We start from the raw sequence: 16,079 nt of genomic DNA, 5'->3' as shown, positions 1-16,079 counted from the left end.
AGGTCAATAATACTGATCCAAGATAAATCACAAAAATCACACACACAAGTAAAACATACTCTTTTAAAAAGTACATTGGGCACATATTGATTCACAAGTGGTGTTAGCAAATATCACAAAATAGACATCATGTGGAACACTTTTCCTTATCTTCGAACAATCTGATTAGAAATTAACAATAAAAGATGTGTTTGAAAACCAAAAAACAAATTTCCAAACTCCGAGGTTGCAAACTTTTTACAATGGGACGGATGATAACGATAACCCTGTATCAGTTCAATTCAGTTCAGTCGCTCAGTCGTGTCCGACTCTCTGCGACCCCATGAATCACAGCATGCCAGGCCTCCCTGTCCATCACCAACTCCCAGAGTTCACCCAAACTCATGTCCACAGAGTCGGTGATGCCATCCAGCCACCTCATTCTCTGTCGTCCCCTTCTCCTCCCGCCCCCAACCTTTCCCAGCATCAGAGTCTTTGCCAGTGAGTCAACTCATCGCATGAGGTGGCCAAAGAATTGCAGTTTCAGCTTTAGCATCAGTCCTTCCAATGAACACCCAGGATTGATCTCCTTTAGAATGGACTGGTTGGATCTCCTTGCAGTCCAAGGGACTCTCAAGAGTCTTCTCCAGTACCACAGTTCAAAAGCATCAATTCTTCAGCGCTCAGCTTTCTTCACAGTCCAACTCTCACATCCATACATGTTCAGTTCAGTTCAGTTCAGTCGCTCAGTCGTGTCCGACTCTCCTCGACCCCATGAAACACAGCACGCCAGGCCTCCCTGTCCATCACCAACTCCCGGAGTACACTCAAACTCATGTCCACAGAGTCGGTGATGCCATCCAGCCATCTCATTCTCTGTCGTCCCCTTCTCCTCCCGCCCCCAGCCTTTCCCAGCATCAGAGTCTTTTCCAGTGAGTCAACTCGTCGCATGAGGTGGCCAAAGTATTGCAGTTTCAGCTTTAGCGTCAGTCCCTCCAATGAATATCCAGGATTGATCTCCTTTAGAACGGACTGGTTGGATCTCCTTGCAGTATAAGGGACTCTCAAGAGTCTTCTCCAACACCACAGTTCAAAAGCATTGATTCTTCGGCGATCAGCTTTCTTCACACACACATCCATACATGACCACGGGAAAAACCATAGCCTTGACTAGACGGACCTTTGTGGCAAAGTGAAATAGATGGAAAAACAGTGGAAGCAGTGTCAGACTTTATTTTTTTGGGCTCCAAAATCACTGCAGATGCTGATTGCAGCCATGAAATTACAAGACGCTTGCTCCTTGGAAGGAAAGTTATGACCAACCTAGATAGTATATTAAAAAGCAGAGACATTACTTTGCCAACAAAGGTCCGTCTAGTCAAGGCTATGGTTTTTCCCGTGGTCATGTATGGATGTGAGAGTTGGACTCTGAAGAAGGCTGATCGCTGAAGAATCGATGCTTTTGAACTGTGGTGTTGGAGAAGACTCTTGAGAGTCCCTTATACTGCAAGGAGATCCAACCAGTCCGTTCTAAAGGAGATCAATCCTGGATGTTCATTGGAGGGACTGATGCTAAAGCTGAAACTGCAATACTTTGGCCACCTCATGTGACGAGTTGACTCACTGGAAAAGACTCTGATGCTGGGAAAGGTTGGGGGCGGGAGGAGAAGGGGTCGACGGAGAATGAGATGGCTGGATGGCATCACCGACTCTGTGGACATGGGTTTGAGTGTACTCCGGGAGTTGGTGATGGACAGAGAGGCCTGGCGTGCTGTGATTCATGGGGTCGCGGAGAGTCGAACACGACTGAGCGACTGAACTGAACTGAACTGAATGTCTCTACTTTTTAATATGCTATCAAGGTTGGTCATAACTTTCCTTCCAAGGAGTAAGCGTCTTTTAATTTCCTGGCTGCAATCAGCATCTGCAGTGATTTTGGAGCCCCCCAAAATAAAGTGTGACACTGTTTCCACCGTTTTTCCATCTATTTCTCATGAAGTGATGGGACCAGATGCCATGATCTTTGTTTTCTGAATGTTGAACTTCAAGCCAACCTTTTCACTCTCCTCTTTCACTTTCCTCAAGAGGCTTTTGAGTTCCTCTTCACTTTCTGGGATAAGGGTAGTGTCATCTGCATATCTGAGGTTGTTGATATTTCTCCCAGCAATCTTGATTCCAGCCTGTGCTTCTTCCAGCCCAGTGTTCCTCATGATGTGCTCTGCATATAAGTTAAATAAGCAGGGTGACAATATACAGCCTTGACGTACTCCTTTTCCTATTTACAACCAGTCTGTTTTTCCATGTCCAGTTCTAACTGTTGCTTCCTGAACTGCATACAGGTTTCTCAAGAGGCAGGTCAGGTGGTCTGGGATTCCCATCTCTTTCAGAATGTTCCACAGTGTATTGTGATCCACACAATCAAAGGCTTTGGCATAGTCAATGAAGCAGAAATAGATGTTTTTCTGGAACTCTCTTGCTTTCTCCATGATTCAGCAGATGTTGGCAATTTGATCTCTGGTGCCTCTGCCTTTTCTAAAACTTGTTTGGACATCTGGGATTTCCCGGTTCACATATTGCTGAAGCCTGGCTTGGAGAATTTTGAGCATGACTTTACTAGCGTGTGAGATGAGTACAATTGTGTGGTAGTTTGAGCATTCTTTGGCATTGCCTTTCTTTGGGATTGGAATGAAGACTGACCTTTTCCAGTCCTATGGCCACTGCTGAGTTTTCCAAATTTGCTGGCATATTGAGTGTAGCACTTTCACAGCATCACCTTTCAAGTTTTGAAATAACTCAACTGGAATTCCACCACCTCCACTAGCTTTGTTCGTAGTGATGCTCTCTAAGGCCCACTTGACTTCACATTCCAAGATGTCTGGCTCTAGGTCAGTGTTCACGTTATCGTCACTATCTTGGTCACCTCTCAGGCAGTTGCAAATAATGCACTAAATAAAAGCTGAAATTTAGCCCAGGATGAAAATAGATACAGATGTACAAATCCTATGTCAGACTTTTGAATCAGAGTTTGGGTTGAGATTACAAAGTCAGGATTGGGATTTTGTAATTACAGTTTAAAAAAGTGGTTTTAACTCATGCCCTTGGTGGCAAAACAGTCAAATGAATGAACAAACCAAACCCAAAAACTCCCACTACTTTAATTTGTTGTATGCAAATTGACTAATTAATTAATATGGTGGGTAGGTTCTAAATTATATTCCATCTGGGTTCATTTCGTAAACATAAATCACTGCAGTGCATTTGTAAAAGCTTGGTGGTTCAGCTGGACTTGGACCAAATCCCACGCTGCCTCTTGTGTGCAGGTCTCATCCTGTTACTCTGTGCCTTGGCCAAGTCACTGTCTTTGAACCTGTTTTCCTATTTCAAAAATAGGGATAATATCATCTATTAATATAACAAAGGATTCTTTTAATGGGTAGAATCTTGTTTTCCAGATGTCTGGTTGGAAACCCAATGCTGAAAATAGTAAGTGACAAGATCCTGAACATTCTAAATGGAATGATTTGCTGAAAAGTGACCAAAGCTGTCTTGAGACAGAAAGGCCACATATAAGAGAAGAGATGCAGGGTAGACTGATCAGAAAGGGGGTTTGTTTGAAGAATTTATTAGCCTGGAAGGTATAACCCAGACCCCCGTTCAGTTTCTCCCTGATGCTGTGGCCTCACCCTGCAGATATTCTCCAAGGACAGGTTCCTATTCAGATGACTCCATCTGTAGTCCTGCATAGTGGCCCTAGCCCCACCCCTGAGAAGAAGGAGCTTGCCTCCACCATGACCCACCAATAGGGATGAGGGGCACAGTGGAGCACATTGAGATCCAACGGTACAAAGAAAATATTGTGCTTTATTTCACAAGCTTCGTTATTTACATATATTTAACCACATGACTCCCTGTGTCACCTCCGGGTACATTCATGATAACATCTCATTTGGGTACCATTCTGTTTGGTTAACTAAAACCTAACATCTTCTACTTGAGGCTTCCCCACTATAGAACTGCCAAAGACTCTGGAATCTGCTTGGCTCAGGGTAGGAAATGGGGGAGTCAGTCTTCTGTAAGCTGAAGATTTGGAGTTGGATACCCCAGTTGGAAGTTCTCTGGGACTAGTTAGGTATAGCTAGTTGTCTGTCCATGGACTTTTAGTGTTGAGGTCACAAGTTCTCCATCTCAGCCTTCTTGTTTTCTTGGTAATCCTCTCCTTTATAATCTCAAGCATTCCCATTCAGGACCACTGTCATGCAAACAACTCAAATTCCTATCCACAGTTACACCCTCCTGAAAGTGAAAGTGTTAGTCTTTCAGTCTTGTCTGACTCTTTGTAACCCCATGGACCCTAGCCCATTAAGCTCCTCTGTCCATGGAATTCTCCAGGCAAGAATACTGGTTGTTGTTTTGATGTTGTTCAGTTGCTTAGTTGTGCCAATTCTTTGTGACCCCAGGGACTGCAGCATGCTAGGCCTCCCTGTCCTTCACTATCTCCCATAGTTTGCTCAGACTCATGTCCATTGTGTTGATAATCCCATCCAAGAAAACTGGAGTGGGTAGCCATTCCCTTCTTTCTGGAAGACTCTTCCCCACCCAGGGATCCTGTGTCTCCTGCATCGCAGGCAGATTCTTTACCATCTGAGCAACCAGGGAAGCTCTCCACCCTCCTAAAGCTTATAAAAATGCCAACATCTCTTGCTTGGAACATTTGTCTCATTTCCTGCCTTGAGGATCTCCATCCATCTTCCACACAGTAACTGGAATGATCATTGTTTTCTCTGCTGCTTTTAATCTTTCAGTGAAGCTTTAAAAACATTTTGTTTTCAGTTAACATGTTAATTTAGAGAGATTTGAAATCTTTGTAATGTTCACTTTTTCATTCAAAAACAGGATTATATGTGTCCATTTGTCCAAGTCTTGCTTATTTCTCCCAACAAAGTTTTATGGTTTCTTTATATAGGTCCTAGAGATTTCCTGTTGGTTTTGTATTTCATCCTATGAGTAGAAAGTATTATTGGAGGAATATGTGAATGCTATTGAATTTTGTGTATTTGTATAAAATAATTTTTGAGTTAATCTGTCACTTAATTCACATGTATTTTCCAGGTGGGACTCCAAAATATTAAAAAATACTGTTCATTTTATTAAATTTTCAAATATGCTTTTGTCTTGGTGTTCTTATCTTTATCTCTCAGAATCTAACTACATGTATGTTACATCTTTTACATGTAGTACACCTCTTCACATTTATTTTTTCTATTAAAAATGTTACAAATAGTGATGATTTGGTCTTTTTTAAAAGTAAAGACATGACTGAGCGACTGAACTGAACTGAACTGAAAAGTAAAGAATTTCCTGTTATATTGCATTGACTGGAATTTCTGAAATTAAAAGAAAATTATGTTTCCAATAATTATACCACTCACTTCTATTTCCTGCATTGTGTACTGGTTAAAATAACCTCAGACTGCACTGAATCAACATTTATCTTCCTTTTTCTGAAGTAGATGTATTTGGGGACAGTTTTCACCTGTGCTAGTGGGGTCTCTATCTGTTTATATCATTTTAAGTTGTTCAAAATCACTCTAATCGTTATTATTACCATTGCTATTATTACTCACAAAACAGTAAGATGACAGCAAACTATATTTGCAAAAAGAGAACTATACTTCCATTACTCTTATTATTAACAATTAGAGTTGGAGGGATACTTTTTCTATTTTTAATTGAAAAGTGAAAGTGTTAGTCCCTTAGTCATGACTGACTCTCATGGACTGTAGCCTGCCAGCCTCCTCTGTCCATGGAATTCTCCAGGTGAGAATACTGGAGTGGGTTTCCATTCTCTCCTCTAGGGGATCTTCCCCACCCAGGGATTGAATCGGCACACTTATTTTATTTTTATCTATATCACCATTGAAATTCAAATGTTCTTAACATTTGGTAATTTATATAATTACAAAAAAATGTCTTACAAATACCAAACTTCTTGTATTTAACAAGTGTGTCTAATTGGGAAAACTTTACCTCATTTGTGCGTGCATGCTTAGTCTTGTCCGATTCTTCGCAATCCCATGGACTGTAGCCTGCCAGGCTTCTCTGTCCATGGGATTTTCCAGGCAAGAATATTGGAGTTGGTGGCCATTTTCTACTCCAGATTATCTTCTTGACCCTGGAATTGAAAGTACGACTCTTGCATTTCCTGGTTTGGCAGGCGGATTCTTTACCACTACACCACCCAGGAAGCCCTATTTAAGGTATACAAAAAAGGGATAATTTATTACAGTGATATTAAACTGTTCTCTAAAATTAAGTGATATATAATTATGATAGTAACACCTATGTTATACTTAATAAAATCGCGTTTCTTAGGGTAAATAAAAATACTCTAAAGTATCTTGGTTTATTTTAAAATATGCTATTGCTAAAGATTATATTTCTAAGAAAGAATCACAATTCACAAGTTACAGTAGAGAACTGAATGTAAATGTTCTTGATTTTTATATATGCCCAGACAGACTGACATTTTGATTGTTACTTTGGAAATTTTGTGTTTGTATGTCAATGGTTCAGGTTAGAAGTTGAATGCTGGTCTAAGTTTTTATCTACTGTTGTTCAGTCACCCAGTTTGACTCTTTGTGACTCCATGGACTGCAGCATGCCAGGGCTTCCTGTCCCTCACCATCTCCCCAAGTTTGCCCAAGGTTCATGTCCATTGCATCGGTGATGGCATCCAGCCATTTCATCCTCTGACACCCTCTCCTTCTTCTGCCCTCAATCTTTCCTAGCATCAGGGACTTTTCCAGTGAGTCGGCTATTCTCATCAGATGACCAAAAGACTGGAGCTTCAGCTTCAGCATCAGTCCTTTCAACCAGTATTCAGGGTTGATTTCTCTTAAGATTGGTTTGATCTCCTTGCTGTCCAAGGGACTTTAAGGAGTTTTCTGTAGCACCGCAGTTTGAAGGCATCAGTTCTTTGGCATTCTGCTTTCTTTATAGTCCAGCTCTCACAACTGTACATGACCACTGGAAAGACCATAGCCTTGCTTATGTGGACCTTTGTTGGCAGTGTAATGTCTCTGCTTTTCAACACGCTCTCTAGGTTTGTCATATCTTTCCTATCAGGAAGCAACTATTTTCTGATTTCATGGCTGCAGTCACCATCCGTAGTGATTTTAGAGCCCAAGAAAAGGAAATCTGTCACTACTCCCACATTTTCCCGTTCTATTTGCCATGAAGTAATGGGGTCACATTCAGAAAACAAAGATCATGGCATCTGGTCCCATCACTTCATGGGAAATAGATGGAAAAACAGTGGAAACAGTGTCAGACGTTATTTTTGGGGGCTCCAAAATTACTGCAGATGCTGATTGCAACCAGGAAATTAAAAGACGCTTATTCCTTGGAAGGAAAGTTATGACCAACCTAGATAGTATATTAAAAAGCAGAGACATTACTTTGCCAACCAAGCTCCGTCTAGTCAAGGCTATGGTTTTTCCCGTGGTCATGTATGGATGTGAGAGTTGGACTATGAAGAAGACTGATCACCGAAGAATTGATGCTTTTGAACTGTGGTGCTGGAGAAGACTCTTGAGAATCCCTTGGACTGCAAGGAGATCCAACCAGTCCATTCTAAAGGAGATCAATCCTGGGTGTTCATTTGAAGGACTGATGCTAAAGCTGAAACTGCAATACTTTGGCCACCTCATGCGACGAGTTGACTCACTGGAAAAGACTCTGATGCTGGGAAAGGTTGGGGGCGGGAGGAGAAGGGGACGACAGAGAATGAGATGGTTGGATGGCATCACCGACTCTGTGGACATGAGTTTGAGTGAAGTCTGGGAGTTGGTGATGGACAGAGAGGCCTGGCGTGCTGTGATTCATGGGGTCGCGGAGAGTCGGACACGACTGAGCGACTGAACTGAACTGAACTGAATGGGGTCACATGCCATAACCTTGCTTTTTTTTAATATTTAGTTTTAAGCTGACTCTTTTACTATCTTCTTTCACCCTCACCAATAGACTCTTTAGTTCTTCTTCACTTTCTGCCATTAGAGTGGTATCATCCACATATCTGAGGTTGTTGATGTTTCTCCCTCCTATCTTGATTCCATCTTGTAACTCATCCAGCCTGGCATTTCTCATGATGTGCTCAGTGTATAGGTTAAACAAACAGAGTGGCAGCAGACAGCCCTGTCATACTTCTTTGTTTTATCTATAATCATACATGTTATAGGATAATGCCATACATACAATCATGATGTCTCAAGAACATATGAATGAAGAAATCCACTCACTTTAAAGCTCAAGAAATGCGGAAAGACTGGGATTTTTTTCCTTTCTTTCTTGACAAACACATTCATCCTATCTGGCAATTCATGGTTCCTGCAGCGTCTCCAGGACAACAGTGCAGGATGCACAGAATTCAACCTTGGATGGCTGAACAAAATCTTCATTTTTGTTTTGATGTAATGGTATGAGCTCCCATATAAAAATGTGGCAGAATTTAACTATCAGTTACAGAATGTGATAGATGTAACTATCAGTTTTGATGTAATGTTATGAGCTCCCATATAAGGAGGATAAGGGATATTTTTGTGGTACTGAAAAATGATTATCTACTTATTTTAACCACATGTACCTATTTGCAGATAATCTTCCTTGATGGATATTCAGTTTTCCCTTAATTTTTTCTGACTCTTCCTTTTCATTAGTCTTGTCTGAGAAGATTAGATAAATTTGTCAAGATACAGGCTGATTTTATGTTGTACCCAGTGTCTGATATATGTTTGCTTTTGTGATCACTCTGATTACTATTATTGCCACCATATTATTTTACTACTAGATCTTCCTTGCTCTGTAAAACTAGTTATCTTTATACAAGTTCCATCTAGGAAGCTGAATTACAGTCCACAGAACACACAATAATAATAGAACTGCAGGCTTACCCTTAGAAAATAGTTTCAATATAGCGAAGAAAGTGTCACAGTACATAGAGAACATGAGTCTTAAGGGTGTTGAGTGTTCATGGAAAGCAAGGAAGACCTCCTCACTCTGTTCGCTTTAATCTTTGGTTGATTGCTTCAAGAAATTTTTAAAACTTCATCTCTTTGTTTTAAGGTGATAATTTATACAAAAATCAATTCCTATGCCATCATATGACTGGGATAAATTTAGTTCAACAGATCAGTTCTGTTAATATAACATTTATTGATCACCCCTATGTCTTATGAGCCAGAGGTAATATCCATGCCCTGGAGGTATTCTAGTAAAAACACTGATATCCAAGCACTTGAGAGAATCTGGTGGTTTCAAATACTGCATACCAATAATTTTCATATATAATGTAATAATTTACGAGGGGAAATGATGCTAAAATAATATAAGCTTTATTACAAAAAAGAAGTCCTCTATAAATATTAATTGCAATATTAGCTATCTTTGTCTTTTGATAAGTTGGTTTTCATTAAAGATAGAAATGATTATTCCATTTTAATATTACATTATTGTTTAAAATATCAAAAAAATATTGATTTGTTATTATGTGCCCAGTACTTTACATAAAATCTTTGCTTTCGTTTTTCCTATTACATCAGTATGATTACTTTTGATAATAATTCTGGATATTTAATGAACGTATAATGAAGAGCACAAAATCAATAACTCCATCACTCAAAGAGAGTCACGATAAAAATTTTGACATACAATATATATAAAAATTTTGACATACAATATATATAAAAATTTTGACATATAATACAATATACTAACACATACATGTGGAATTTAGAAAGATAGCAACGATAACCCTGTATATGAGACAACTAATCTTTGAATGTATAGGCATAAAGTTGTTTCTATTATTTATATTCTTAATGCTTCTATGAATAATTCCCATTTTGGATATTGTTTATTTGCAAGATTTTTCTTGTTGATTGTTGTTACTTGATGTTTCCCTTTTTAGAGAAGCTTTTTAAGGCAGCTTTGACTCTGCTGAGACTCTCAATTTTATCTTTATTTTTATTGCATTAATTCCTGGTATGTATTAGGTGCTTTCTTTTCTTTATGATTATTCTGTTTATCTTGCTAACTTCCTAAACTGGCTGTATACTTGTATACTCATTGCTTTTCCTTTTTATGTAAAGTCTATTACATTTAAGGCCTCAGTGGATAATGTTTTCCATATCCTGTAGGTATTAAGACTTTGTATTTTTGTTATCTTTCTGTAATGATATTGTTTTTAAATACCATGTACTCAGTGAGTGATATGGGCATATTGTAAATTTCAGTTTTCTAATAAAATTTACAAAAATTAAAAAAATTTTTGACATAGATCTTTCAAGTGATTTTTTCATGTCTAGTCTCCACATACATTGGTAATTTAAATGAAATTAGTAACATAATGGGCTATATTTTTTTCATTGAATAAACATCATTTTTTCATTAATTTACTAAGTATCTATTGAAAATATTCATGGGTTTAAATATTCTGCTACATTTTTAGCAGCAGCGTGGCATACCATTTCTCAGAGGCATGGTGATTTTTCAAACAGTCAGGTACTGTTGGTCTTCTACAGTGGTCAAACTTTGGGTCACCATGTGCAATGCTGGGTGATTTTCTGAATTTGGAATTACTACTTTAAAGTGTATACATATTTTAAAAGTAATAGTATGTGTTGTCAAAAAGCTTTACAAGAAAGTTGTGTCAAGTTATATTGAGTGAAATATTCTATGAAAGTATCTATTTCCCAGTACTTTAGTAAATATTGTCAATAAAAAATATTTTCATTAGTCTTAATTTACATTTTTTACTTAAAAGTAGAGTTGATTATTTTTTCATGTTTAGTGTACTTAAAATTTTATGTTAGTGACTTAGTTGATCATATTTTTTACCCATTTTAATTGAATTTTTCTTTTTCACTCCACTGTGAGAAATCTCGTGATATATTGAATACCATATTAAGCGCTCTACTTATTTTATTCCTTGCTTAAGTTTTTCTGCTTATTTGCTTCTGACTCGGGTTTTAAATGTTAAAGTTAGTTTTTACAGGAAAGTCTATCAGTCTCTTATATCATGCTTTCTACATCTGTTTATGCTTAAAAAGTCTTCCTTGCCAGGAGACAGGAATAAGAGAAACTAACATTTTCTTTCAGTACATTTTATATTTAGTGTAGGTGGTAGAATATTTTCTGAGTTCACAGTATGACCAAAGGATAGATTTCTGTTGATTTCATATGTGAATGTCAACAGGACTAAGTACAGACTGCCTGTTATCAAGTATTTTCACTCACAAAAATTCATCATTTTGTACATACTGCTCCATTATCTCTTACTCTTTAATGAAGATAGCTTTATTTTCCTTTTTTAAAAAACAGATCTATTCTTTTGCCTCATTGAGTATTTATGAATCATTATTTATTTTTTACCAAGATATGTCCAGATGGTGGCCTATTTTCATTATTTTTGCTTTAATTATGATAAGTTCTTTTTAGTATGTAAGTTCATATATATTTTCCAGGTTCAGGAAAGTTTTCTTGTATTATAACTTTTTGTACTATTTTGGCTCTGTTTGTTCTTTCCCCCTTTTTAGTAGCTCCAATTATATGTAATAGTAAATCAGTTTCCTACATATCTACTATCCTCTCTTATGATTTTATCACTTAGTTATTCTTCCTGCATTGTAGCTGAAATTCTAAAGCTTTTTTCCAGTTAGATTTTTCTGCTTTGTTGATTCTGATCTTCAGGACTTCTAAGACCTTCAGTTTAAATTCAGTGACCATGGTTTTATGTCTCTGAAATCTTTATCCCACCCAGCTCCTTACCCTTCAGTGAGACAGCAGTTTAGGCTGCTTTCTTACCAGCTCAGCTTTGGTCTCCTCTCGTTTTGCGATCATTTACGTTTAAAAACACTGAGGACATAAGGACTATATATACCTCTGTTTCTGGTGACATGATTCCCTTTTTATTTTGTTCCCAAATATTTTTATTTGTCCCCCCTTTTTACTTGCCTTTAAGAAGGAGCAATATATCAAGGGTCAACATATACTCCAAATGGTCAGTAATAATCCAGTGTGTATACCAGAGAGAGCTCCAGGTTCAAACCATGGAAGATAGCATCAGTTTGATGTATGTCTCAGAGATCATGGAGAAGCTGAGGCATATCTTTTTCATTAACCATTCATCTTCGCATATTCTGGAATGAAATCAATACCCTCAGAGTCTTCAGAGGCCAATGGTTCAGAGTACACAACCCCAAAGCTGCATGATAGATTGATTAGATTATGTCTGTATTGTCATAAATCCATGAATCTGGTATAAATGCAACGTCATCATGCCACATGTTTTACAAAGGGATATACAATTGACCTATGAACAATATGAATTTGAACTGCGTGGGTTCACTCATATGTGGATCTTTTCAATAAATACATACCATGATACTACAGATCTAGGATGCAGAGTTATGGTTACAGTGGGCCAATTGTAAAGCCACCAGGGAAGTCTAATTGTAAAGTCATACTCGGACTTTAGAGGCTGTGTGTGTGTCAGGGGATTAGTGGCCTTAATGCCCATATTGTTCAAAGGTCAACTGTATTTGTAGATTTGAGACCTAACTTCTAAGGTTAATTAGCACTTTCAGTGACTTACTGTTGTCTTTCAATGTAGTTTTTATGTTGTTATATATTGGTATTATATAACATATCATATTTTATATAAACTGTATATTTTGTTATATTATTGTGTTATATGCTATATAATAAATCTTTATAGAATATCTTATAGTATACTATATATGATCATATTTCCTCCTTTCTATTGTTTCTGCTGCTCCTCTTCTTTCTGTCTTGAAGTATTGTTCTGATTTGTGTTTGGTTTACTTTGTATTATAAGGTATCATGTACTCTTTACCTAGGAGGTCGTAAGATTTTTTTCTTTATTCTTGAAAATCAGTAATTTTATCAGGATGTTCTTAAGCATGTGTCTGGAATTTGTTGAGCCTTTTTAAGTAGGGGACTCAACTTTGTCTTCAGGTCAGAGAAATTCTGCCTATCATCTGTGTCACTATCACATTTCATGTTCCCCCTCTGAAACACTTATTTTTTAGGATCTGCACTTGAAGTCCCTTATCTTTTCCCTGAAGATATTTAGACATTTATCCCTTTGGGACCTGCATTAGGGGCCTAAGAGATTAAAATAAACATCTTTTCTTAAAATCATTTCCTGACCTTTAATTTGAAAATCATGTTGTTTATTGTCATCACGTTGAATTTTAATCTTCTAGGTCTGCTTATTGTTTCTGGTTTGATAGTGTCTCTTCCTCTGGGGTTCAGTTTGGTCTCTCTGCCTGTTGGCAGTGGGTGGGGTGGGGAGAAGAAGTCAGAGCTGCTTTACTGAGGGTGCAACCAGTTGCTGCACTGGCCTCAGAGGGGAGGGATACAGGGCCTCCTATCTTCTGAGAGTTTCACAAAGTCCTAGCACTGGGCATCTCTTCCATAACTGGTAACACAAGTCTTAGATTTTATGTTAGGACTCATGGACAACTTCTTAATCAGGAAAATTCTATATTATTTTCAAAAAAACAACAACAACAAAGTAGATCAGTTTAACCCCTTGACATTTTTCTTCTCTTCACTAGAGCTATTTTGCAGGATTTTGTCACCCAAAATTTATTCGGAGTAATGTTTGAATCTAATAACATTATAAACTCTGACAGGTTTGCCGGGAAGGTTTTTAGTGTAATTCCCAATAACTGGGTGTTGTTAAAATATTAATAATTTATAAAAAAACTAATAGGGTATGAAGAAAATTCCTTATTTTATTTAAAAATTACTTTTCACTGTTTTACATTTTATTTTGTTCTCTCTGTCCCATGGGTGAGTGTCAGAGCAGTAACTATTCTCTGAAAAAAATGCTTCCACAGGCATTTCTATAGTATCTCCATAAATCAGCTGGGAAAGACTCCTGAGAAAGCAGTAACTCAGCACCTTGGGCTCTGTCCACCTCTTATCACATCTTTCTTCCTAGTGTGAGGAGGCTGTATTTTTTCTTCAAAACAGGCCTTTCATGGGAATGTTTGATAAAGCATATTTTGGAACCATTTCAGGAACTTTAGGACCATGTTTCACTTCTTGTACATAAAAGTACATGTCTATGTGAGCATTATGACTACTTGGTGCACAATTACATATGATATTTCAGTACAGGTCCTTATCTCTTCTCATCCTTCCTTTCCTGCTGCTTCCTGCTATATGTTTGATGTTGATTCAGTGTGTATTCACTGAGTACCCTGATACAGAGCAGATTAACACTGTAGGTGTTACGGTACAGAAATAAATATAGCATGGTCCCTGGGTACATATACAATTTGTAAATGCACAACATGCAATTCCTGTAATATGAAAATATTTAGCATGTTTCTCATACCACAGTGTTTTTTTAAAAACTAAATAAAACTCTAACTTTTATTAATTCTTCAGAGAGATAGCACGGTTTGAGGAATGGGTCCCTTGTAGGTACTTTATAGAGAACTCTTGACAAGTGAGGAAATGGGAATTATTCTCTTTTATTTTTAATCCTTTAATCCCAACCCAGCCACAAAAAATTCTGGAAAATTCTTAAAGAGATGGGAATACAAGACCACCTGTCCTGCCTCTTGAGAAATCTGTATGCAGCTCAGGAAGCAACAGTTAGAACTGGACATGGAACAACAGACTGGTTCCAAATTGGGAAAGGAGTGCGTCAAGGCTGTATATTGTCACCCTGTTTATTTAATTTATATGCAGAGTAAATCATGAGAAATCCTGGGCTGGATGAAGCACAAGCAAGAATCAAGATTGCTGGGAGAAATATCAATAACCTCAGATATAGATGACACCACCTTTATGGCAGAAAATGAAGAACAAAAGAGCCTCGTGATGAAAGTGAAAGAGGAGAGTGAAAAGGTTGGCTTAAAACTTGACATTCAGAAAACTAAGATCATAGCATCCGGTCCCATCACTTCATGCAAATAGATGGGGAAACAGTGTCAGACTTTATTTTTTTGGGCTCCCAAATCACTGCAGATGGTGACTGCAGCCATGAAATTAAACGACGCTTGCCCCTTGGAAGAAAAGCTATGAACAACCTAGACAGCATATTAAAAAGCAGAGACATTACTTTGCCAACAAAGGTCTGTCTAGTCAAAGCTATGGTTTTTCCAGTGGTCATGTATGGATGTGACAGTATGGATATAGATGATAAAGAAAGCTGAGTGCCGAAGAATTGATGGTTTTGAACTTCCAGACTCTTGAGAGTCCCTTGGACTGCAAGGAGATCCAACCAGTCCATCCTAAATGAAATCCGTCCTGAATATTCATTGGAAGGACTGATGCTGAAGCTCCAATACTTTGGCCACCTGATGCGAAGAACTGACTCATTGGAAAAGACCCTGGTGCTGGGAAAGATTGAGGGCAGGAGGAGAAGGGGATGACAGAGGATGAGATGGTTGGATGGCATCACTGACTCAATGGACATGAGTTTGAGTAAGCTCTGGGAGTTGGTGATGGACAGGGAAGTCTGGCTTGCTGCAATCCATGGTGTCGCAAAGAGTTGGACACTATTGAGCGACTGAACTGAGACAGAAAAATCAGCTGTTTATTTCCTGGGCAAATTAAAAACTATTCTAAGCCATAAAAATTGTCATCAGCTTTGTTACATAAAATTACATCTGACTTATAAAAATTGTAGTCTAATGGAAGGCATATTATGGTGGGAAAGAAATATAATTAAGATCTTGGTCTATTGAACCCAGTAATGGCTCAAAGTTTATTTCAATTATTTGGTACAAAATATATCCCCAAACTTAATGCAATGGAATGGAAAATCTGTTTTTATGAATTATTTTAATCATACAAAAATTTCTAGAAATGTAACATCCTTTGTAGAAATCAGTGCATAAACTGTAATCCAGTTGTATCTAAAAAAATGCAAAGCGATTGTATTTGAGTTTAGCATGTATGTTCATATGTTTGTAGGAAAAGCTAAGCTTTGGAATCACTAACACATGTGATAGATTTTTCTAGATATAAACTGATTTGAAGGGTTCACCTGTAATCTGAAA

The sequence above is a fragment of the Moschus berezovskii genome, chromosome 23 (assembly GCF_049115385.1).
Source record: "Moschus berezovskii isolate FMDL1 chromosome 23, NW_MosBer_1.0, whole genome shotgun sequence".
Lineage (NCBI taxonomy): Eukaryota > Metazoa > Chordata > Mammalia > Artiodactyla > Moschidae > Moschus > Moschus berezovskii.
Note: the sequence above shows the minus strand (reverse complement) of the source record.